The 22673-nt window shown below is 53.3% G+C and overlaps 1 pseudogene; it reads right to left on the bottom strand.

Moving 5' to 3' along the window:
• Positions 1–6571: 6571 nt before the first annotated feature.
• On the bottom strand, positions 6572–18449 carry LOC128906120 (tektin-3-like; annotated as a pseudogene).
• Positions 18450–22673: the final 4224 nt, after the last annotated feature.

The raw sequence follows: 22673 nt of genomic DNA, 5'->3' as shown, positions 1-22673 counted from the left end.
AGCTGGTACCGTGGAGCTACAGCTGGTCCTACCAGTGTGGGCTTGTCTGAGCTCGGCCTTTGGCCCCGTTCGGGTGTTTCTTCTGCAGACACAGCTAGCGCAAGAACAGGCAGGACTATATTGAGCGCTGTGCGCAGACCGGGCAGGAACTTCAAGACCTTCGCCAAGAGCTGTCTGGCTTCTCAGCAGCTGCCGTCTGGGAGCCCAAAGCTGCTGCTCCGGCGGCAGAGCCTCGGGAGCTGCGCTGAACCTTCTTGTCCTGCCGAGGAGCAGCTGCAGCATCGCGGGGTTCCCGTCCTGTGCCCTTCCCTGCACTGTGTCTGTTTTCCTGTGGGCAGTTGGGGGTGCATTTGTTCTGTGTTGGTTTTGAAGCATCTCCTAGTGATAGCGGGTTTTTACGTTTTTGTAACAAAACCCATTTTGTACTATTTCTGAAGGAAAAAGAGAGTCGGGTTTTTACCATTTCATAATAAAAGCTATTTTGTACTATTTCTGAAGGAGAAAGAGGGTGGCTGGTACATTCACGGGTTGGGAAAAGATCAGAGTAGGGATGGCAAAAGAATATGGTTAAAAAGTTACAGAAGCGCTTTGTATAGAACTGTCATAGAACTTTGACGGAACTTTAGCTGAACTCCTGAAATTAAACCTTAATTGGGCTAAATAGGGGGATCTCCCAAAATGTTCCGAGCACGGACTTGAATGCACAGGGATGATGAGGGACGGTAAGGGAGCTGTAGCTCACCCCTCGGCTCTATCCTGTCACTATAAACCTGGGACTGTCCACGGCGTGTGGTGTGCTGGCTGCTGTTAAACGCCCGGCACCCGATTCTGCAGAACTGAAATCAAGACAACTCTCCTGACTGAGTGCGTTGATTGGTTTTTGCGCAGCGGGTGAAGAACCCTGATTTAGGGACATCTCCTCCCGCCCTGGTTTTTCCCATTCCCGGCTTGCGGCTCCCTTTGGGTGAGCCCTGGCACCGGCTGCTCGACCCTGCTCACCTGCACCATTCTGGGCCTCCACAATAGAGCTGCCTCCCCGCTGCGGAGCGAGGAGACCCAAAGGACATGTGGCAGAGCGGTCCCCAGGGGGAGACGCCACCGTCCGTCCCCGGAGCAGCCAGAACAAGGGTTTCGTGCAGGGCTGCTTGGTCTGAGGAGAAAGAGCCCTGGAGACAAGATCTCAACACAAACACTGCCAGAACCCAGGCTCAACAGGGCTGGACCAGCCCCTCCGATAGCCCGGCCGCAAAGCTTCCCAAACGAGACAAAAGCTGGGTCTTCGCCTGACCCAGGCTGTAGGAGGGAGGAAGAAGAGGGAAAGCGTTGCAGGGAAGATGCCCAGACAGACGCAGACGGGGGAGTAAACTGTTTATTGCAACACAAGCGGGTAAGGTCTGTCTCTGCTGCCCAGGGGCTCTACACCTCTCTTGCCGCACACCTCCTCAGGACATCGTCCACAAGCCTTCCCACGAACGCCCTCCTTTCTGACGCGGGCGGCTGGGGCTCGCCTCCGACAGGCTTTACACGCAGTGATCTGCGCCGGGCTCCTGTCTGGGCAGGGGGCTTGGGACCCGCTGGAGGGACGGGCTGGCGGGACCACTGCGGGCCCATGGAGGAGAGGGCGTCCTTAGCGGGACAGCACTGCTTCGGATCTCGTGGTGTGTCTGGTTTTGTGACACCCCTCCCGGAACTCGGTTCGGGGGACAGTGCAGGCCCACGTTGACAGATCCGCTGCAATACAGAGTCGACTGTGCGACGTGACCTGGTCCTTACACTCAAAGGGCTGTCTAAGGACGTGTCAGAGTCAGCGTCGCTACTGACCCTCCTGGGCAGCTTGGCACCTTCCTGTCCCCGCTCATGCTGGGGGAAGGTGTGGCCTTCCTCCAGATCTGATCCCGCTCTGCTGCATCGCCCTGATATCAGGGAGATCCTGGAGCTCTTGGGTGGAGGTGGGCAAGCTGGGCTTCGAGCCTGCAGCAGCGGCTGGGCCAGGCGAGAAGTGTTGATGGCCCCCGGCGGTTTGGGGGCATCCTTCAACTTGGTCAGGTGTTGCCGAAGCCTTTCCTGAGAAGGAGACACCAGGTTGTGGCTCGCTGTTGCCTGGACAAGCGCTCGCACCCCTGCGTGCCGAGGCTTCATGCGGGCGCAGGCCAGGGCTCTGCTTCAGCCGTGCCACGAGGGCAGAAGAGAAAGGCTTCCCTCGGGACTCTGCGTGGCTGCCCATGCCCACCCCAGCACCTCGCGCCGGCTCAGCTCCGAGCCCGGTAGTCCTTTCCCCGCCACACCGCCCGGCCCCCCCAGCACAGCCCTCGCCTCTGCTGCACCGACCGCCTCCCCAGCACGCAGCAAGTGAAGCCCCAGCCCTCGGCACCGTGCCGCTGACCGGTGCCCACCAACGCTCGGCTTTGCCTACCTCTTCTGGCCTGGACACTTGCTGGGCGCGCAGCTTGAGCGTGGTCAGGTACTGCCTGTACTCGTTGAACTCCTTCAGAGTGCAGACCACCTCTGGAGAGAGGAGGGGAGAAACCCCCAGGAACAGTCAAGCCAGCAGACTGCCTTCCCCGAAAGAGCCCCAGCCCAGCCAAGGGGAGCTGCTCCTCTGCAGGAGGGGGATCCCTGCTCCCAGGGAACCGCTTCTATCAGCCCGATGACGTCCAAACCTACTCTGCCCTCACTGGTGACCAGGCCCTGTCTCTGCAGCCTCTGCAAGTTGTCTTTGCGCTTGTGATACTCCTGCAGATACGGGTCGTGCAGGCTGTTGTACTCCGTGCGCAGCAGGCGACAGTAGGGATCTCCCAGGTCATAAAAGCCTGAGGGCCGTTGAAGCTGTAAGAACCATGTTCCAGAGCATGAACGGGGCAGGAGAGAGCAGCAGGGACGAACGCCCTCCCGAGCTCCTCACGCACACAGGGTGGCATTGCCAAACCCGTGAGGTGTAGCCTAATTCCTGGCTTACTTCCCACCGCGAGGAAACATCTCCCTACTTCGGAGAATCTCCAGCGCTCTTCTCCACCCAGCTCTGGGCAGCTCTGCTATGGGCAGCTCTCCTTTCTCTCGGCACCACGGCGCCAGGAGCTTCCCTCGACTCCCCAGCCCCATCCGATTGAAGGGCTGCAGCCCCCGCCGTAGCGCAAGTGGCCACAAGGACTTCTCCGAACGATGGGGACCCCATAAAAGGGGAGAGCTTTTCTACCCTTTCCTGCTGCCTTTACCTTTTCCCCCAGCTTTGCTCGGCACTTTGCCTACTCGCTACCCTGAGCCAACATTTCATCAAATGTTGATGAAATGCTGTCCTTTGTGGGAACTTTGCTCATTATAACGTACCAAAACACACCTCCATCCCAGAGGCTACCCGCCTCCAAGGTGCGACCACTCCTCCTTGAGTACACCAATCATAATAAAAGTATTCATGACTCAGGTCACTCAAACTCCACTTTGAACATGAAAAATAGTATAAAAATAGCCCGAGAGAGGGGGGATATCAGGGAAGTCACCATCGTGAACAAGGCGAGGAGGACTCCATCACCGACTTCCGGGATCAGTCGACGGGCTGAGCCTTCCTTCCCCCCCACAGGGACGCCTTTGGTAAGACTTGGACTATACCGAGTGCTTCCTCGGGAAACTTAGAAATCTCTCTAGAGAATCTCTCTCCTACAGTTGTAGCCAGGCTGTACTGTTTATAACTTTGTCGCGCGTTTTGTATATTGAACAACACCTTTCTTTGCACGTGCTTTGCAGACAGTGTGTTTCTCACCGGCAATCCTAAGAACCTATAGATGTGTTGTTTAAATAAACTGCACTGTTTAAGCAGCTAGTCGTTCCGGTTTCTCACTGAACGCGACCAAAGACTCGAGAGTGTCCGTGCTAGTTCATGAGCACGACTAGGCTGAAGGTGCAGTCCACTATTAGTGTTTCCAAATCATAACAGTTTAATACATATTAAACGCGACTGGACTGCTAGTGGCGAATTGGGCATCACTCAGAACTTAAACCTGGCCGCACCTAGCCTCCCACCTCGGTGAGGAGTGTTAGAACACAAGGGGGTCTATTTTCTGCCAAAACTCCTTTGCCCCTTTCACGCAACACTCCCATATCAAAGGAGCCAACCCGCTGCAAGCTGCTCTGTCGCACCTACAGAGGATACAGAGCTAAACCAGCTTTCAGCTACCTTTTTGCCCAAGCAATTCAGTTTTAGACTTTTGGCTTCAGCAGTCCCCGGTCTGGCCCCTCTTTCAGCCTCCTCCAGGGACCCAAGAGTGGCCGCCGATGCGCTGAGGGTGAGGATGCTCATCAAGGCTGGCAGCCGGGAAAGCGGAGCAGGGAAGTATTGCTATCTGTCATCGAATTTAAAGTTAACCATGGCTCTGTAGTTAATCAAGTTTTATGTACTGGCTCCATAGTGTGGTGGTGCAGCTCCCCACCCCCGCCATCCTTCAGGCCACTCGGTACTTGGCGTGATCTCCCTCCCAGCCTGGGCCGCAGAACGTGACACAACGGTGTAACATGAAAGAGAAGGTAGAGAGCCACAGAGCAGAGCACAGTAGTGTGCCCAGTCCCCACGGCTCCTACTGTTTGAAGATGATAACCTCAATGGATCGCTCCTGACACCGTATGGATTGTGGCCACAGCGCGGGGAGTACCAGGACCCTCAAGACCTACCAAGCTCTGGGGGTGCGTAACCATCGTCCGAGTCGGGCCGGAGTGGAAAAGTACCTGACAAAAGTCAATTGTCTCGGATCCTGTAGGTAGCGATTCTAGTAAAGACCCTTTGAGCTCTTCTGGATCGCAGCGGGCTGTGGCCAGTAACCGCCCTGAGTTGAGGTACCTCTCAGGCTGACACCTCGAGGCCGGGGCAGGAGAAGACCCTTCTCAAGCCTCAACTGTCGCCCGTTGAGGAACGTCGAGGCATCGTGAGTATTTACCCTAAATCTGAGAAAGGGAAATTTTAGCTATAGGCTAGTCTCTCTCTCTCTCACCCACCTCTCCACCTGTATGCAGTGAGATACACATTAGCTGTATGGATGGGGATGCTCTTCTGTCCACCCATGCGTGTGCAGGACCTAAAAGCGGCACCTTTTGGCTCGCTGGCATTGCCTGCTATTAAGAAATTCCCGACGACAGACCTGTACGTGTGTGTGCTTAGATATTATTCAATTATTTTGTTTGCTCACTTTGTGAATCCCTAAGTCAGTTAATGGTTAAATGCTGCTAAAATTCAACCTCTCAATCTACCTTACATCATTAATAACTTTTGCTAAATCATAACCGTGTCAAGTATTTTCATCCGCGACACAATAGTTAAGGATGATTGCAGGTAGTTGCTAAGGAGAGGATCAAAGGGAATTGTTTGAAGGAACATCTGTAGCCTAATTATTTGGTCTACCTGGGACACTAAGACCTTAACTGAACATCTAATCAAGATGTTTCTCCCAACAATGCCAATTTGGCAGTGAATACCCAAGTCCAGCCGTCCTTGACTGAACCGTCTTCATGATAATACTAAAAAACACAGCCGCAGGACAAGAAGCCCCTTGCCCAGGTGAAGACCCTTCCTCCAGGCAGGAGCAGTGATTGAAGATATGAGGCTGGTGTGTAAATTCCTGAGCAGCCCTTGTAACTGGGAGTGTACTGCCTTGTGACTTTGGTGTCTAAATACATGGAGGAAACCGGCATGGGCTGTGCTTGATGTGTGGGGATCCACCAAGCACCGGGGCCTGAATAAAATGCAGAGTCTGCATCAGTGGACAAGGGAAGAGCTACGGATATCACCTATTTGGACCCCTGCAAGGCCTTTGACACGGTTCCCCACAACACCCTTCTCTCTAAGTTGGATAGATACGCATTTGATGGGCGGACTGTTCAGTGGGTAAGGAACTGGCTGGGTGGTCGCATCCAGAGGGTGGTGGTCAATGGCTCGATGTCCAGATGGAGAGGAGTGACAAGCGGTGTCCCTCAGGGATCCGTACTGGGACCAGTGCTGTTTAATATCTTCATCAATGATTTAGACAGTGGGATCAAGTGCACCCTCAGCAAGTTTGCAGGTGACACCAAGCTGAATGGTGCGGTTGACATGCCAGAGGGACGGGTTGTCATCCAGAGGGACCTGGACAAGCCAGAGAGGTGGGCCTGAGCGAACCTCATGAAACTCAAGAAGGCCGAGTGCAAGGTCCTGCACTTGGGTCGGGACAATCCTCCTTATCAATACAGGCTGGGGGTTGATGTGATAGAGCAGCCCTGCGGAAAAGGACTTGGGGGTGCTGGTTGATGAAAAGCTGAACATGAGCCAACGATGTGCACTTGCAGCCCAGAAGGCCAATCCCATCCTGGGCTGCATCAAAAGAAGCGTGGCCAGCAGGTTGAGAGAGGTGATTCTCCCCCTCTACTCTGCTCTCGTGAGACCCCACCTGGAGTACTGCCATTTAACCACAAAATTTAACACACAAAATGAGCGTTTAATTTCTACTCGGGGCTTTCATCAGGAAGTGAAAATCTAATCATGGATTTTCAAAGCATCTTATCAACACTGGGGATCCCTCCTGCAACAGAGAACATGAGGTTGGCTGAGCCCAGCCTAAACAGAATCCAGCAGCCACGCAGTGCTGGGAAAGGTCTTGCGCATCCCCATGCACTTCTCCTGGTCGATGAAGAGCGAGTTGGCTTTGACGGCCAGGTCATGCTGCAAGACCGACTTGGCATGAGCCAACATTTGCAGGGTGTCCTCGGTGTCTCTCAGCTGCTGCTGAAGGCTCTGGACCGTCTCGTCGATTTTGTGGACCTCATTGACAAGGCTGGAAAACAGCAAGGAACCCTCGTTAACGGTCCCGTCACGAGGGTGGTTTCGAGCCTGGCCCTGCTGAAGGGCGCCTTGGGCACAGGATTTCCCCCTTCAGCGTGCTCAGACTAACTCGGACCCCCTGTTTCTGGCAGATGCATGGGAAAGCTGAGGGCAGAGCTCCTCCAGACCTCAGCGGGGAGGCATGGCTAAGTCTGCGCGAAGGCTTTGGCAACGCGCAGGCACGTCTCCCAGAGCAGCTCGTGCCACCGAGAAGAGGGATGAGCAGCTGTGGTGTCCTGTTCCCCTTTGGTTTTGCAGGTTTGTTGGGTCCCCCTCCTGGATTTCCCTGTGCAGGGGTCCTGCCCACACCCACGGATGCACACAGAGCGAAACAGGACAGCTGGGAGAGGCAAAAATTGAATGGGAAACAAGTGGAGGATGGAGAAAACAACGGTGTGCGAGATGCTAAACAGGCTCTGGGGCTGGGTTTCACTTGCTTCTAAAAGGCTCCATCTGGAGTCTTGCCCAGCAGGCTCCCCGGAGGAGGTGTGAAGTTTGGGGTGCCTCACAGGGGATGCTGCTGGGCACTCAGGGCAGCCTGCTCCTCCACAGCCCCTCGGGGTGCAATCCCACAGAGCTCACAATGTCCTTGAAAGGGTTTGTCCCCAGGGGAGGTGAGGACAGCCCTTACTCCTTCTCCAGAGGGTGCACCCTTCCTGGAGGTTCCCCAAAAGGAAGGACCTAAGTGCTCTCAGCGCAAGCCTTTTGGAGAGTAAAGGCTTATCCTAAAAAACTGAGCACATCCAACTGCTGGGAAGCAGGCAGGAGAGAAGATGAGGTTTACCCAAGTGGGAAAAACCCAGCCCCTCACGGGGTGGCATCAGGCCATGGTGTACAGCCATGGTGTACAGCCTCCTTTGTGGGTGCAGAGCTCTGCCAGCACCCAAAGGCTGGGAAACCTGCTCATTCCTTTTGATTAGAGCAGAGCCCTTCTGGAAGGACTATTTAGGAAAAACATCCCATGACTAGTTTTGTCATCCAGTGATGTTCCTGAGTGCTACTACCCGGGACTCCTCAAGGACCCTACCGGCCCCGTGCTCCTGCCTTACCGGAGCTGGGCAGTGTCCCGGCACAGCTCCATGTTTGGTCTCCGTGTGCGCTCTTCCAGCCGGGTCTGAGCCACTTTGAACGGAGGTCCTTGGTCCCTCATGGCTTTTTGGATGGCTTCCATGTTCATCTCCATTTGGAAGATTTCCCGCAGCGTCTGCCGCAAAAAAGAAACACACGGATGAATGAAAAAATACCTTCTTGTCCTGGTTCCGGTGGGGATAGGGTTAACTTTTCCTGGTATTCCATGCCATGTGAGCCACGCCCACCCTGAGCTGCCGGGGGAGGGGGCAGGAAGTTGCTGCTTAAAAGCGGGCTGGGGCGGCCCGGGTCCGGCCGGCGAGCGGCGAGCGGCGGGGGAGCGGCGGTTCCGTAATCGCGTTTGTATATTCCCCTATCCGTGTTGTTGTTGTTGTTGTTGTTTGCCTGTTCCCTTTGCTGTTCTATTAAACTGCCTTTGTCTCAACCCAAGAGTCTTGCCTTTTCTTACGATTCTTCCTGTGTTTGGAAGGCACGAGCGAGCGACACGTGGTTCTTTGTTGCTGTCTGAGGCTAAACCACGACAGTCCTTTTTGGCGCCCAACGTGGGGCTCGAAGGGTTGAGATAACGACAGAATCCAACTAGAACGTGGAAAAAACGGTTTTGGTTTTTTTTTTTTTTGTATGCATTTATTTTATTAGGTAAGTAGTCACTGGTCATCATGTTGCTTGGTTTGTTCTCATGGCTGTGTTACATAAATTCCTATATGGCTTATGTACTCCCTGCGATGCTGTTTACCATGTCTGGAACAGGGATGAGGATTATCATTCTGCTGTCCTGTGCGATATCTGTTTATGATATGATAACATCACTGTTCAGATGGCTATTTTGGGGTGTTTATGCGGTTTTGCTGTCCTGTCCGTACATTGGACACCGTCTCTCAGGATTTGTTAATAATTTCCCCAGCCCTTTTGCCTCCCTTTTCTCCTTCGGGTCAGGTATGACAGCTTTTGAGAATTTTGAATATCCTTGGGATACTCAAACTAGCGTGTTCGTAGTGCTATGTCTCCTGAATACGTTCCAGGTCTTGTTTTGGGTTAAGCGACTATTTAAGACTACCACCCGGAGATCTGCTCCGAGGCTGGATAGTCAGGGGTGGCATGGCATGTGGGAGAGCATGGGCAGGTACCTAGAGAACTACTCACCTCCAATGGTCTGGGACTTCACCCCTGAACAATTACAGGACCCTGATCAAGTGGTAGAATATTTGAAGGGAAAATGCTGTGGCTATTCTAGAGAGGCACAACTCACCGCGCTGTGCTGGGCCCTGGCCAGTATCTACCAGGCACTGCTCAGAATTATGCAGCACCCTCAAGGGGAAGAGATGGAAACCAGACCTGCGGCGGCCCCTGCGGCGGCCCCTGCGGCGGCCCCTGCGGCTGCTGCAGCCCCTGCTGCAGCCCCTGCGGCGGCCCCTGCGGCTGCGGCGGCCCCTGCGGCTGCTGCAATCCTTGCGACGGACACTGCGGCTACTGCAATCCTTGCGACAGACACTGCGGCTACTGCAACCCCCGTGGTAGCCACTGCCACTGAACCAGGGAACCAACCCATGCCAGTATCAGTTGCCCCCATACAGAAGAAGAAGTACACAAAGAAATCAGTTCGCTTAGTAAGAGATGATGATGAACCAGGGCCATCACGAGAGCAGGAGGAAGAGGCAGAACCAGAGATAATTACTCGATCCCTATCCTTGAGTGAGCTGCGGGATATGCGAAAGGATTTTAGCCGACTTTCAGGCGAGCACATTGTCACCTGGCTGCTCCGGTGCTGGGATAATGGGGCCAGTAGCCTGGAATTAGAGGGTAGGGAGGCCAGGCAGCTGGGATCCCTGTCTAGGGAAGGCGGCATTGACAAGGCGATCGGGAAAAAGACCCAAGCCCTCAGCCTCTGGAAACGACTCCTATTAGGCGTGAGGGAGAGGTACCCCTTCAGCGAGGATGTTGTATGTCAGCCAAGCAAGTGGACTACCATGGAAAGAGGTATCCAGTACCTGAGAGAATTAGCCGTGCGGGAGATGATTTATTATGACTTGGACAATGCAGACTTACCCACAGACCCTGATGAGGTGCGATGCACAAGGCCCATGTGGCGGAAGTTTGTACGGAGCGCACCATCGTCATATGCCAACTCCCTGGCAGTAATGGAATGGAAAGGTGAAGAGGGACCAACGGTGGATGAGGTAGCTGGCCGGCTCCGGCGATATGAAGAAAGTCTCTCTTCCCCCCTTGTCTCAGCTGTGGAGAAACTGTCGCGGAAGGTCCAGCAACTTGAAGAGAATATGTCCTACTCCCCACCTGCACGGGCCAGCATCTCAGCTATTAGAAGCAGGCATTTCCCCACTCAAGAGAGAGAGTACAGAGGGTACACACCACGAGGCACCCTGTGGTTCTACCTGCGGGACCACGGAGAGGACATGAGGAAGTGGGACGGACAACCTACTTCAATCCTGCGGACACGGGTACAGGAGTTGCAAGGAAGGACAACCACAAAAGGGGATCCCTCCAGGAAAAGTGCCGCCCCAGTTTCCAGTGGGCCGTTCCCCAGACAAAGCAGAAGGCTTGATCTTGCTTCTGATCCTCTTGAAGGAACTTCCAAGTCATTTATGCAAGAAGTGAGTAATGGATACTATGACCAGTATTAGGGGGGCCCTGCCTCCGGCCAGGTGGAGGAAAGGGATAACCGGGTTTATTGGACGGTGTGGATTCGATGGCCTGGCACATCAGACCCACAGGAGTATAAGGCTCTAGTGGACACGGGTGCGCAGTGTACTTTAATACCATCAAGCTATAGAGGGGCAGAACCCATTTGTATTTCTGGGGTGACAGGGGGATCCCAAGAGTTGACTGTACTGGAGGCAGAAGTGAGCCTAACTGGGAATGAGTGGCAAAAGCATCCCATTGTGACTGGCCCAGAGGCTCCATGCATCCTTGGTATAGATTACCTCAGGAGAGGGTATTTTAAGGACCCAAAAGGGTACCGCTGGGCCTTTGGCATAGCTGCTTTGGAGACGGAGGAAGTTAAACAGTTGTCTGCCTTGCCTGGTCTCTCGGAGGATTCTTCTGTTGTGGGGTTGTTGAGGGTCAAAGAACAACAGGTGCCGATTGCTACCACAACGGTGCATCGGCGGCAGTATCGCACTAACCGAGACTCTCTGATTCCCATCCATGAGCTGATTCGTCAACTAGAGGTTCAAGGAGTGATCAGCAAGACTCGCTCACCCTTTAACAGTCCCATATGGCCGGTGCGAAAATCTAATGGAGAGTGGAGGCTAACTGTAGACTATCGTGGTCTGAATGAAGTCACGCCACCGCTGAGTGCTGCTGTGCCGGACATGCTAGAACTCCAGTACGAACTGGAGTCCAAGGCAGCCAAGTGGTATGCCACGATTGATATAGCGAATGCATTTTTCTCAATCCCTTTGGCAGCAGAGTGCAGGCCACAGTTTGCTTTCACTTGGAGGGGCATCCAATACACCTGGAATCGACTGCCCCAGGGGTGGAAACACAGTCCCACCATTTGCCATGGACTGATCCAGACTGCACTGGAACAGGGTAAAGCTCCAGAACATCTGCAGTACATTGATGACATCATTGTATGGGGAAACACAGCAGAAGAAGTTTTTGAGAAAGGGAGTAAAATAGTCCAAATCCTTCTGAACGCTGGTTTTGCTATAAAGCGAAGTAAGGTCAAGGGACCTGCGCAGGAGATCCAGTTTTTAGGAATAAAATGGCAAGATGGACGCCGTCAGATTCCAATGGATGTGATCAACAAAATAGCAGCTATGTCTCCACCAACTAGTAAAAAGGAAACACAGGCTTTCTTAGGTATTGTGGGTTTTTGGAGAATGCATATCCCAGATTACAGTCAAATTGTAAGCCCTCTGTATCAAGTAACCCGGAAGAAGAATGATTTTAAATGGGGTCCTGAGCAACGACAAGCTTTTGAACAAATCAAACAGGAAATAGTCCATGCAGTGGCCCTGGGGCCAGTCCGGGCAGGACAAGATGTTAAAAATGTGCTCTACACTGCAGCCGGGGAGAACGGCCCTACCTGGAGCCTCTGGCAGAAAGCACCAGGGGAGACTCGAGGTCGACCCCTAGGGTTTTGGAGTCGTGGATACAGAGGATCCGAAGCCCGCTACACTCCAACAGAAAAAGAGATATTGGCAGCATATGAAGGGGTTCGAGCTGCTTCGGAAGTGGTTGGTACAGAAGCACAGCTCCTCTTAGCACCTCGACTGCCGGTGCTGGGTTGGATGTTCAAAGAAAGGGTCCCCACCACACATCATGCAACCGATGCTACATGGAGTAAGTGGATTGCACTGATCACGCAGCGAACTCGAATGGGAAACCCCAGTCGCCCGGGAATTCTGGAAGTGATCATGGACTGGCCAGAAGGCAAGGATTTCGGAATGTCACCAGAGGAGGAGGTGACGCGTGCAGAAGAGGCCCCACCATATAATAAACTGCCAGAAAATGAGAAGAAATATGCCCTGTTCACTGATGGGTCTTGCCGTATTGTGGGAAAACATCGAAAGTGGAAGGCTGCTGTGTGGAGTCCTACACGACGGGTTGCAGAAGCCAGTGAGGGACAGGGTGAATCGAGCCAGTTTGCAGAGGTGAAGGCTATTCAGCTGGCTTTGGACATTGCTGAGCGAGAAAAATGGCCAGTACTTTATCTCTACACTGACTCATGGATGGTGGCAAATGCTCTGTGGGGATGGTTACAGCAGTGGAAGCAGGGCAACTGGCAGCGTAGAGGCAAACCCATCTGGGCTGCTGACCTATGGCAAGATATTGCTGCCCGGATAGAGAATCTGGTTGTGAAAGTACGCCATGTAGATGCCCACGTACCAAAGAATCGGGCCACGGAGGAACATCAGAACAACCAGCAGGTGGATCGGGCCGCTAGGATTGAAGTGGCTCAGGTGGATCTGGACTGGCAACATAAGGGTGAACTATTCATAGCTCGGTGGGCCCATGACTCCTCAGGCCATCAAGGGAGAGATGCGACATATAGATGGGCTCGTGACCGAGGGGTGGACTTGACCATGGACACTATTGCACAGGTCATCCATGAATGTGAGACATGCGCTGCGATCAAACAAGCCAAGCGTTTGAAGCCTCTTTGGTATGGAGGGCGATGGCTGAAATACAAATATGGGGAGGCCTGGCAGATTGATTATATCACGCTGCCACAAACCCGTCAAGGCAAGCGCTATGTGCTCACAATGGTGGAAGCAACCACTGGATGGCTGGAAACATACCCTGTGCCCCATGCCACTGCCCGGAACACTATCCTGGGCCTTGAAAAGCAAGTCCTGTGGCGACATGGTACCCCAGAGAGAATTGAGTCGGACAATGGGACTCATTTCCGAAACAGCCTCATAGACACCTGGGCCAAAGAGCATGGTATCGAGTGGGTGTATCACATCCCCTATCACGCCCCAGCCTCTGGGAAGATAGAACGATACAATGGACTGTTAAAAACTACACTGAGAGCAATGGGTGGTGGGACTTTCAAACACTGGGATACGCATTTAGCAAAAGCTACCTGGCTAGTTAACACCAGGGGATCTAACAATCGGGCTGGCCCTGCCCAATCAAAACTTCCACGTACTGTAGAAGGGGATAAAGTCCCCGTAGTGCACATGAAGAATATGCTAGGGAAGACAGTCTGGGTTAGTCCTGCCTCAGGCAAAGGCAAACCCATCCGTGGGATTGCTTTTGCCCAAGGACCTGGGTGCACTTGGTGGGTGATGCGGAAGGATGGGGAAGTCCGATGTGTACCTCATGGAGATCTGATTTTGGGCGAGAATAGCCAATGAATCAGATTGTGTGCTGTTAATTGCTATCAGTTGTACTACAAGTAAGGCACAGGGGAAAGTGGTGGCAATTCATTGGAACCTGCTGGGCATGGCATAGATGGTATGGAATAAGGGGTGGATAATGTCCTGGTTCCGGTGGGGATAGGGTTAACTTTTCCTGGTATTCCATGCCATGTGAGCCACGCCCACCCTGAGCTGCCGGGGGAGGGGGCAGGAAGTTGCTGCTTAAAAGCGGGCTGGGGCGGCCCGGGTCCGGCCGGCGAGCGGCGAGCGGCGGGGGAGCGGCGGTTCCGTAATCGCGTTTGTATATTCCCCTATCCGTGTTGTTGTTGTTGTTGTTGTTTGCCTGTTCCCTTTGCTGTTCTATTAAACTGCCTTTGTCTCAACCCAAGAGTCTTGCCTTTTCTTACGATTCTTCCTGTGTTTGGAAGGCACGAGCGAGCGACACGTGGTTCTTTGTTGCTGTCTGAGGCTAAACCACGACACTTCTCAAGTGACAACATAATTTCCTTTTTCTCCTGTCCGTCTGCAGAAAAAACAAGCCTGTCTTTGCTGGTGCTGTCACGTCAGAGGAGGTGTTGGAGCAGTGATGGACACAGTGAGTTACCAGCTTCCCAAAGCTACTGCTTGCAGAAACTGATCATCCATCAATAGCAACTCAGAGAGGGAAGGTTTTTCAGGCATGAAAAATTTTCATTTTTCACTGAAGGACGTGGCACCAGCCCGCAACACTGCCAGCCCAGTCTCCGTTCAGTGAATCAATACGGTGTGGAGCACTTTTCAGGAGGCTTTCCATGAGACCCACTGGTCCGAGCCAGGTGCCCGTCACTGCTCTCCACTTCCTCTGCTTGGCAGAGCAAGCACACGGATACCCGTGCAGCAACCACAGAGCACTGAGAGTGAAAGCACGTCCTTGGGGGAGAAGCAAGCCTGCGAACCCCCCGGCAGGCAGCCCAGCAGAGGCCCAGCAAAGACTCTCTGCAGGGCAGCCAGCGCTTCTGAAGTAACTCCCAGGAGATGCAACCAGCGGTGGCCTTTTCTGCTGGAAATCCCTGTGCTGCCAGGCTGTCAGTTAGGATGCGCTAGCAAAAGACAGGATCCCTTGAGATGAAATCACAGTGCCAGCTCCTCCTGCTCCAAGAAGAAAGTCCCCAGGACTTGGAGTTTCTAACAGAAAATGACACTATAACCAGCTTCCTGCGGCCACCGTTCCTCTCCTTGGGCCAGGTCTGCGTGGAGGGTCCTGCTTCGGAGGTGTCCCTGGGAAGTGACAGTGTCACACCCAAAGGGAGGGGTTCAGGCTACCTTGGCCAGGTGGGTCTGAATCTTGCTCTTGGCGTCCGCTGTCTCGGCGATGCGGCTGGTGAAGGCGACGTTCACCCTGTTGAACTGGCACCGCATCTCGTTGGCCGTCACCTCCAGCAGGTTCCTGGTGTTGTCCCGCAGCTTGGCAGAGGCCGCCCGTTCGCTCTGGGAGCGGAGGATGTTGCCGTCTGTGAACTTGGCCCAGGACTCCGGCACCGAGATCCTGGGAGGAAGGAGAGGCCCCTGGTAAGCCCCTGCTGCTGAAGCTGGACGTGGGCAGGCAAGGACCCTGCCAGGGAGCAGCGTGGGTCAAATGTAGCTTTAATCTGTGCTTTTATTTTGACCATAGGTCGTGTTTTAGCCCCAGCCGGCAGCTAGGACCATGCAGCCACTCGTGCAGTTCTCCCCCTTTCCTCCAGAAACCCAAGGAGAAGAAGGAGAATAGGAGGGGAAAGGGAAGGGAAGGGAAAACTTGTGTGTGGAGATAAAAGACAGTTAAATAGAAGAACAATAACAGAAAGGAAAAGAACAGCAACAATAGAATAAGAATGAGAATAATAATGATGATGATAATAATAATAATAATAGAGCAGAGAGAAATGGCCTCTCTGAAGCCGGTGTCTCCAGGCAGGACGGACCTGCCTTTACAGTGGGCTGGGGACCAGCAGCTCCCTGCCAGGGAAAGGCACCGCACATCCCCGGGACAGCTTGCTGCTTGCGTGCCACCCAGTGTGCACTCACGTGGCATCGACCCGCTCCACCCCTCGGTAGTAGCTGATGCCGTGGGAGGTGTTCCTCAGGTGGTGGCACTTGTCATCGATGCGGTGGGCCGCCTGCTTGTTGGCCAGGTCTCTCTCCAGCTCGTGCTGGGCCGCCCTGTTGGACCTTCAACATGCAAACAACAGCCATCGGTGGGGATGTACGGGTGGAACGGCTTCCTCCCCGTTCCACTTCCCCGCAGCTCCCGCCCGGGCAGCTCTGTCCTCCCATGAGCATCACCGCCCGCTTCCCATGGAGCCTGCGTGGGTTTTACAGCTGCGGGATGTGGGTAGAGGTCGGGGTCTGCTGGGGGTTCACATCCCAACTGCAAAGGCCCATCGGCCCTACGGCATGAGATAAGGAGCTTCTCCTTACGCGAGCTGGGCTTTTGCCTTATCCAGGTACTGCTGCATCCTCTCCTGGCATGATCTGATGACATCCACTTCCTGGGCAAAGGCAAAACATGTAATGATGTCATCTCTTTTATTAGACCAACTAAGAGAGCTGCTGCGTGGGGGAACACCGTTCCCTGGCCCAGCAGGTTTTGGGGGTTGGAAGGGTTGAGCACCTCGCCAGCAGTAAGGAGCCAGGTAGGGAACAAGGCTGCAAAGCCTCCTCGGGGCAGTTTACGTAAAAATAGCTTTCACACATGATCTGAGATGCCAAGCTTACTGTGAAGAGCTGTTTCTCCACGTCATCATGGACGAGGTCGATGCCCATCCTCTTCTCCCGCTGAAGCAAGCACTCCTGAGCGGCCTGTTGGGGACATGCCATGACTGTTGGCTGCAGGGGCAGGGTTCTCTAGAGGGACGGGCCCCATCTCAAGATGGGAAGAAAATGGAAGAAAAAAGTGCCCCGGGCAGCTGGTTTAGCTGACAATGAGCAGCCGAGCTGCAACATCAGCGTTAAAGCAACATGAGGGAGCACACGTGTCCCTGGTGCAACCACAGCTGAATGCACGGCCCTGTGTCAGCCTTCATGCTGACCTCGCCAGAGCCTTGTAGCAAGACCTGAGCTTGTGTCTCCCAAACCAGGATTTTGGATGTGCCGCTTATAAAAATATTTGGTTCTGGTGGGCTCAGAATGTGCTGATAGGAGATGCAGCAGATGGCAAGGGATTTGTTGATCACTAACTAATGGTCTCTTCCTAAAAGCTTTCTAGATGTTACGGAGCTGCAGTGAAACTTAACTGGACGTCTGAGTGGCTGCAGATGTTTCAGCAGTGGGCTACAGCTTGCAGGCCACTGCACAGGGTGCTTACCTGGAGAGGGGCCTCCGTCTCGGCCAAGGCTCTCTCCAGCCTTTTCTTCAAGTCCGTGAGGGCGTTGGTCTCCCCGATCATCTCACCCAGCTCACGGCAGAGCTCCGATTTCCAAAATCCAATATCATGGACACGAACTCCCAGGTTTTTGGTGCTTTCTCCTTGTGTTTTCTCTGTCTGCTGATATTTATCCTGAATCATGCGGGAGGTATCAACTCTCAGACTCTCAGCCCGCGTTGTGCTGGCAAGTTTCTGACTCTGTGTAGTTGGTCAGGTTGGACCTGTGCCAGTCCTCAGGGGTGTACCGGGTGATGAAGGTTGTTCTGTTGGCAATGACAGGAAGCTTCTTGCTGGCGGTCATCCCCTGGGAACTTTTGGAAAAGGGAGCCAAAGTTGGGTTGATGGCAGCTGGTTTGTAGTAGGTGCTGGGCATCCAGGGGAGGCCGGAGCTCTGAGGCAGCGGGTAGTAAGGAAAATGGGCCTTATAGCTTGAAGCCATGGCACTGATGGCAGGCAGAAACTTGCTAGGTGTTGATCGTGGATGGGCGTACGTTGCCGTTAAGGGAGATCGACCAGGCTGCATTCTTGAACACTGCTCTTCAGGTACGTGTCCTGCACAGAGGAACAGAGAGAAGACAACCGCACTCAGTAAGCTCCTGCACTTGCCTTCCTTCTTACAGCAACACGTGCAACTTGGAACACAAACAGCGATGCACACAGCACCTACACATTGCCTGTGCAGACCCAAAACTCTTGTAAGCAAATCCCTTCTGACAGCGTCCCAAGCATTTGTATCTAGAGAAAGATCTGACTTTGTTGCTCATATCTCGCATCAGGTCTTGAAATGGGGAAAAAACCAAATCATGGCTGCTCAAGAGAGTGACAGATATTGTGCCCTCATTTTCCTTCAGTCTGTCAGTCCCGTGAAACTGTAGCTGCTGATTCTCTGCTGTTCATCTGCTTCTTTTGGCTGGGTTTGGTATCTGCTGATCTTCTAGTACTCCACGTGTCATTTTCTCTTTCAAAGTGCCATTACCAGCCCCAAGAGCTGCGCCCCTTTGGACACACAGCTGCTACCAGCCCAGCGCGATTTGTGGGTGAGGGACTCCATCCTCATCCCTCCATATTCACTTGCATTAAATGCTCAAGTGAGCAGTCTGCAGGTGAGCAGAGCTTTGCAGGACTATATCCAAATTTGAACACACACACACACACACACACACCCCGTCCCCTCCCCCGGAATCTATTTCAGCCTCAAAAGAACAGCCATCTCTGTCTTGCAAAAGAAGAAAAATGTCCATGGCTCACCTGATGTAAAATCACTGCGCTTGGAAAGGAGATATCCCACCAAGTCCTTTCAGAGGGCTTTGTAAACACCAGCCTTGCAGTAGCCCTAGGAGGAATGGCCACACGTGAAGATTTTGATACCAAGAACTGTGGGTGCTATTGCTCTTTTCAGATTGAGGTTATCAGTCAGTTGTTATCAGAAACATAATGCAGAGGGCCACCAACTGCACCTAACACACCGAATGTGAGGACAAACACTCAGGAGGGTAAGTTATGCTCGGTGGGAAGCTCTTGTAAGGTTGCAAGTGTCACCCACGGGCAGGAATAAGTCCCTGTGGCTGCCGTAGCCAGCTGGACGTGCCCTTCTCCTAACACCATCCCATCCCCACTGCTCCCAGCCTGGCTCAGAGCCCCAGTGAAAGATTAGGACATAAGATCCCTGGATGGGAGTGGGGTAGGACATAAAACTTGCGCTCAATCCTATTTGTAACAGCACGAAAGCCACTCCATTCCTTTAAAAATGGCGTGTTTGCAGGGAATAAACCTGCCCATAACGGTTTGATGCATTCAGAAGAACACTGTCTCCAAATGCAGCTACTAAATAAATGAACAGCGAATGCAGGAGAATAACGGGTCCTTTAGTTAGGGCAAATCCCAGGAAAATCAGGATGAGTCAGAGGGCACAAGTGCACAGCCTGCAGCTGGGAAATCACTGAACTTTGAGGACTCCAGTTACAAGCCTTGCCCAGTTTTGGCCATGCTGGCATGGGCTGCCCCGGGGCCTGACTTGAGAGCAGCAGCAGAGCCGCGGGCACCGAGTCTCGCCCCAGGATCCAGCCTGGCCGAAGAGGCTGTGGGACAGGCAGCGGGAAACTCTCACCCTCCAAAGAAAGCTAAAAAGCTTTCACAATCACGACCCTGCGAGCCAGTTTGGCAGAACTGAGGGAGAAATGTCTGTGCTCAGGCCCAACAAAGACCACTGTGAGTGCCAGTTCCCTTTTGTTTAGGAAAGAGAGGAAAACCCCTTGGGAATGGACCACAGTCACCTTTCCCTGCATTTCCAGCTGAAGTAAAAGCCCCTGCATCCCCCTGGGGATAAGCCATCCCAGGGTGACACTTTCTGCCACCCCTGAACACAGACACACGATGGGAGCCCCCGACCACCTACTTTGGGTACGTCTGGGCAACAGAAGAGGTACTGGGGAGCATTAGGAGAAATGCTTGCTTTTTCAGTCCTCCCCTCCCAGCCAAAGTACATACTCACCCTGAGCCTCCAGAGGCTTGCGGGGGCCAAGGGGGGCTGCTACTCACTGTGGTGCTCTCGGGTTCGGTGGCAGCACTGCCAGACACTGCAGCATCCCCAATGCCGTCCGTGACACAGAACCGGGGCAGCGTTGCCAGGGGCACAGGGTGCTCAGTGACCTCACGCATCCTACTGCCTGCCCTGGACAACCTATTGGCCCTCGCTGTGCAACTCAGTGCACACTCTGGGCAACCTAGTGCCCTTCCTGGGCAACTTGATCCCACCCTGGACAACCCCCGGTGCCATCAGTGGGCAACCCAGTACAGCCCTCGGGCATCCGCTCTGGCTAGCCTAAGGGGGTTTCTCTCCAATTTGGGAAAACACCCACCAGGTCTGCTGTGAGCACCTCTGTGGCCCACCGTATCCAGAGGAAATGTTTGCATTTGCTTCACCTTACCGCGTTAGATTAACTGTGAGCCCTGTGGATGGCTCATCAAATACTCAGCGCATACATCTGTCTTCTCATTGCCTTTCTCAGCTTCCTCTCCTTTTCCCAGCTCCTGCGCTCTGTGCACACGCTCACATGGAGCTGGCCTCCATGAGAAAGCCATGCCTCTGCTGCCAAACATCTGCCTTTAAAGGGAACTCCAACTCTTTCGTGTAGACACACGATTGATTTCACTTTAAAAGACATGTCTTCCTTTAGCCAGGTGAAGAATCAACTTCATCAAACCGAAACGAAAAGTTCAGCACACACATTGCTTTTCTATAGCTAAACCAGAGAAAATAATTGCAATTAAAGCAAGCCGACCTCTGCCCCTCCGCAGGACACGCACACCCCCTCGGACCAGCCCTGCTCTCTGCTCCTTGCACGCTCCCAGCTCCATCTACGCCCGCTCTCGCTCCCTGCCTGGAGCCAACCGTGTTGAGGTGAATCACTGCATGACCAGGGACACCACTAATTGTTGCAGCAACCACACCCTTTTTGAAGTAGTTGCTAAATCCAGCAATAATCGTTAGATAATATTGTAAATGGCCCACGGGTGCTCTGCAGAGCACACAGAGCAGGACTTCCAGGGCAAGCACCCATGAGCACCCTGATGCAGAGAGACAGCAGGGGACACCAAAATGGATGAAGCTTTGGTCCCACCAGAGCATCCGGAGCAGCTTTTCAGGTGAAGGGCTCGTGACGTACCTAAAAGCTACAAAGTCGAGGAGAACTGGCCTGGGTAAAACAGGCAAATTCACACGCTCAGTGACCCTCAAGCAAGAAGTTATCAACTGCACACAGTAGTAAGTGGTCCCCAAACCCCTTGTGCTCTGGGTACCACACCAAAGTAAGTAGGCTATTTCCATCATCTCCACTTCTTCAAGTAATTAAACTGGGTTCCCTAATTGTGACTACAACTCCAAGCACCGCAAATTTACTAAAACTACAAAACTGCCGTTCCTGGTTGTGCTGGGGCATATCCAGTTCTGACGGACACCTGAGACACAGTTTGTCCCAAAGCCTCCAGAATTTTAGCTCAGAATCAGAAAAGGAAAACCAGGGTGAAACCGTGAGGCTGATGTTAAGCAGGGGGGCCAATTTCCCACACGTCACCCAGGTTTGCCTCGTTGACTAAACTGCAATTTCAGGAGATACATTCAGATACCCGAGTACAAAAATATCCTGCCAAAAGCTGTCCATCTTTCTGTCGCAGCTCTACATTCTGGCTGTCTGTTAATCCAGCATTCCTCTGGATCATAAGCTGCCCGTCTGAAAATACCCAGATCCAGGTCTTTTACAGCAGCCGTCATGAGTCTACACGGACCCACAACATTGCCCAGTCGCAGCAGTTTTACGCCGCTTTTGAATATTCCTCTCTCTCCTGTCAACACCGTACCTGCCCAAAAGGGATCCAGTGTCTAGTCAATAGCGGAATCATTTCCAAAAGTCACAGGAATTGATGGAGGATTAAAAGAAAATTAAGCTGTGTGTGGTGCATCCCGTGCTGTCACGCCAAAGGACAAGGATGCTCACAGGCAGCGCAGGCTCCCGTCTGTCCCAGGGCTGCTTGAAGGCTTCAAAGAGGCTAGAAGACCTGATCTACAGCAGGCTGCATCTGGCCAGGAAACACAGGAGACTTTCCCGGGTTTTCCTGGGCTTCCTGCATTCTGGTGAAAATGATGAGTTGTCCATAAAGCATGGAGGGCCAAGGAGTCTGGAGGTGAGGCCTGGGCTGCTTTGAGCTCTGCACATGGCCAGTGGAAAAAGATGGTTATGGCCATGACTGAGCCCCCGGCTGCCAGAGCAGAGGCTGGGACTGGCTGGAGGAGGGCGGGGGGGTTGGGCACCAAAATTGGAGGAGAGGGAGAGGGAGAGGAGGCTGAGCAGACTGTCAAGGAGAAAGAGCCAGCTTTGGAGATGGGCAGCCACGGGAGATCATCTGGGGCTCTCCCTTCCTCTGCCAAGAGCCCCCCAAAGAGCTTGTGTCCTTTTCCCAAGCTTGGAGAAGCTCCAGTGTTTGTGCCGGCTCCTCCACAGCCCCGTGCAGCACCTGGAAGCGCCACCATCCCACTGGTTGGACTTCTAGAACACCAAGTCTGCTGGCAGGCACCTCTCTCTCATGTTCCACCTGATTTATATCCTTGAACCGCTGTGGTCCACTTAGACCACTCCAGATGGAGTCCGCGGTGCCTGCTAATGAAAATGAAAAAGCGGGGTAGAAGAGATGGGTTTCTTCCCCTGCAAGTGGCAAATATGTCCAGGCTGTTGCAGCAAAAGGCTTTTTCTGACTGTATCCTGAGCAGCCTTCAGAAAAAGGTTAATTCTGGCATGTTTTGGGGAGAGGAATGGTGCTCAGACTAACAGGCAAGAGGAGGAAAGCCGCTGGGGTCTCTGCACGCTGAACCTTCCCCAAGGTTTGCTCCAAAAGGCACCTACGGGCCATTTTGGTTTGGGGTTTGAGTCAGCGACAGCTGGGATTGTCACCTGCGTCCCCAACAGTGATGTGCCAGTGTTATAGTTGAATTTAAAATAAATCGAGTCCAACTTAGATTCAATAAATATTTATTGAGGTAGGAAGG

The sequence above is a fragment of the Rissa tridactyla genome, chromosome 2 (assembly GCF_028500815.1).
Source record: "Rissa tridactyla isolate bRisTri1 chromosome 2, bRisTri1.patW.cur.20221130, whole genome shotgun sequence".
Lineage (NCBI taxonomy): Eukaryota > Metazoa > Chordata > Aves > Charadriiformes > Laridae > Rissa > Rissa tridactyla.
This window is presented reverse-complemented; position numbering and strand designations above follow the sequence as displayed.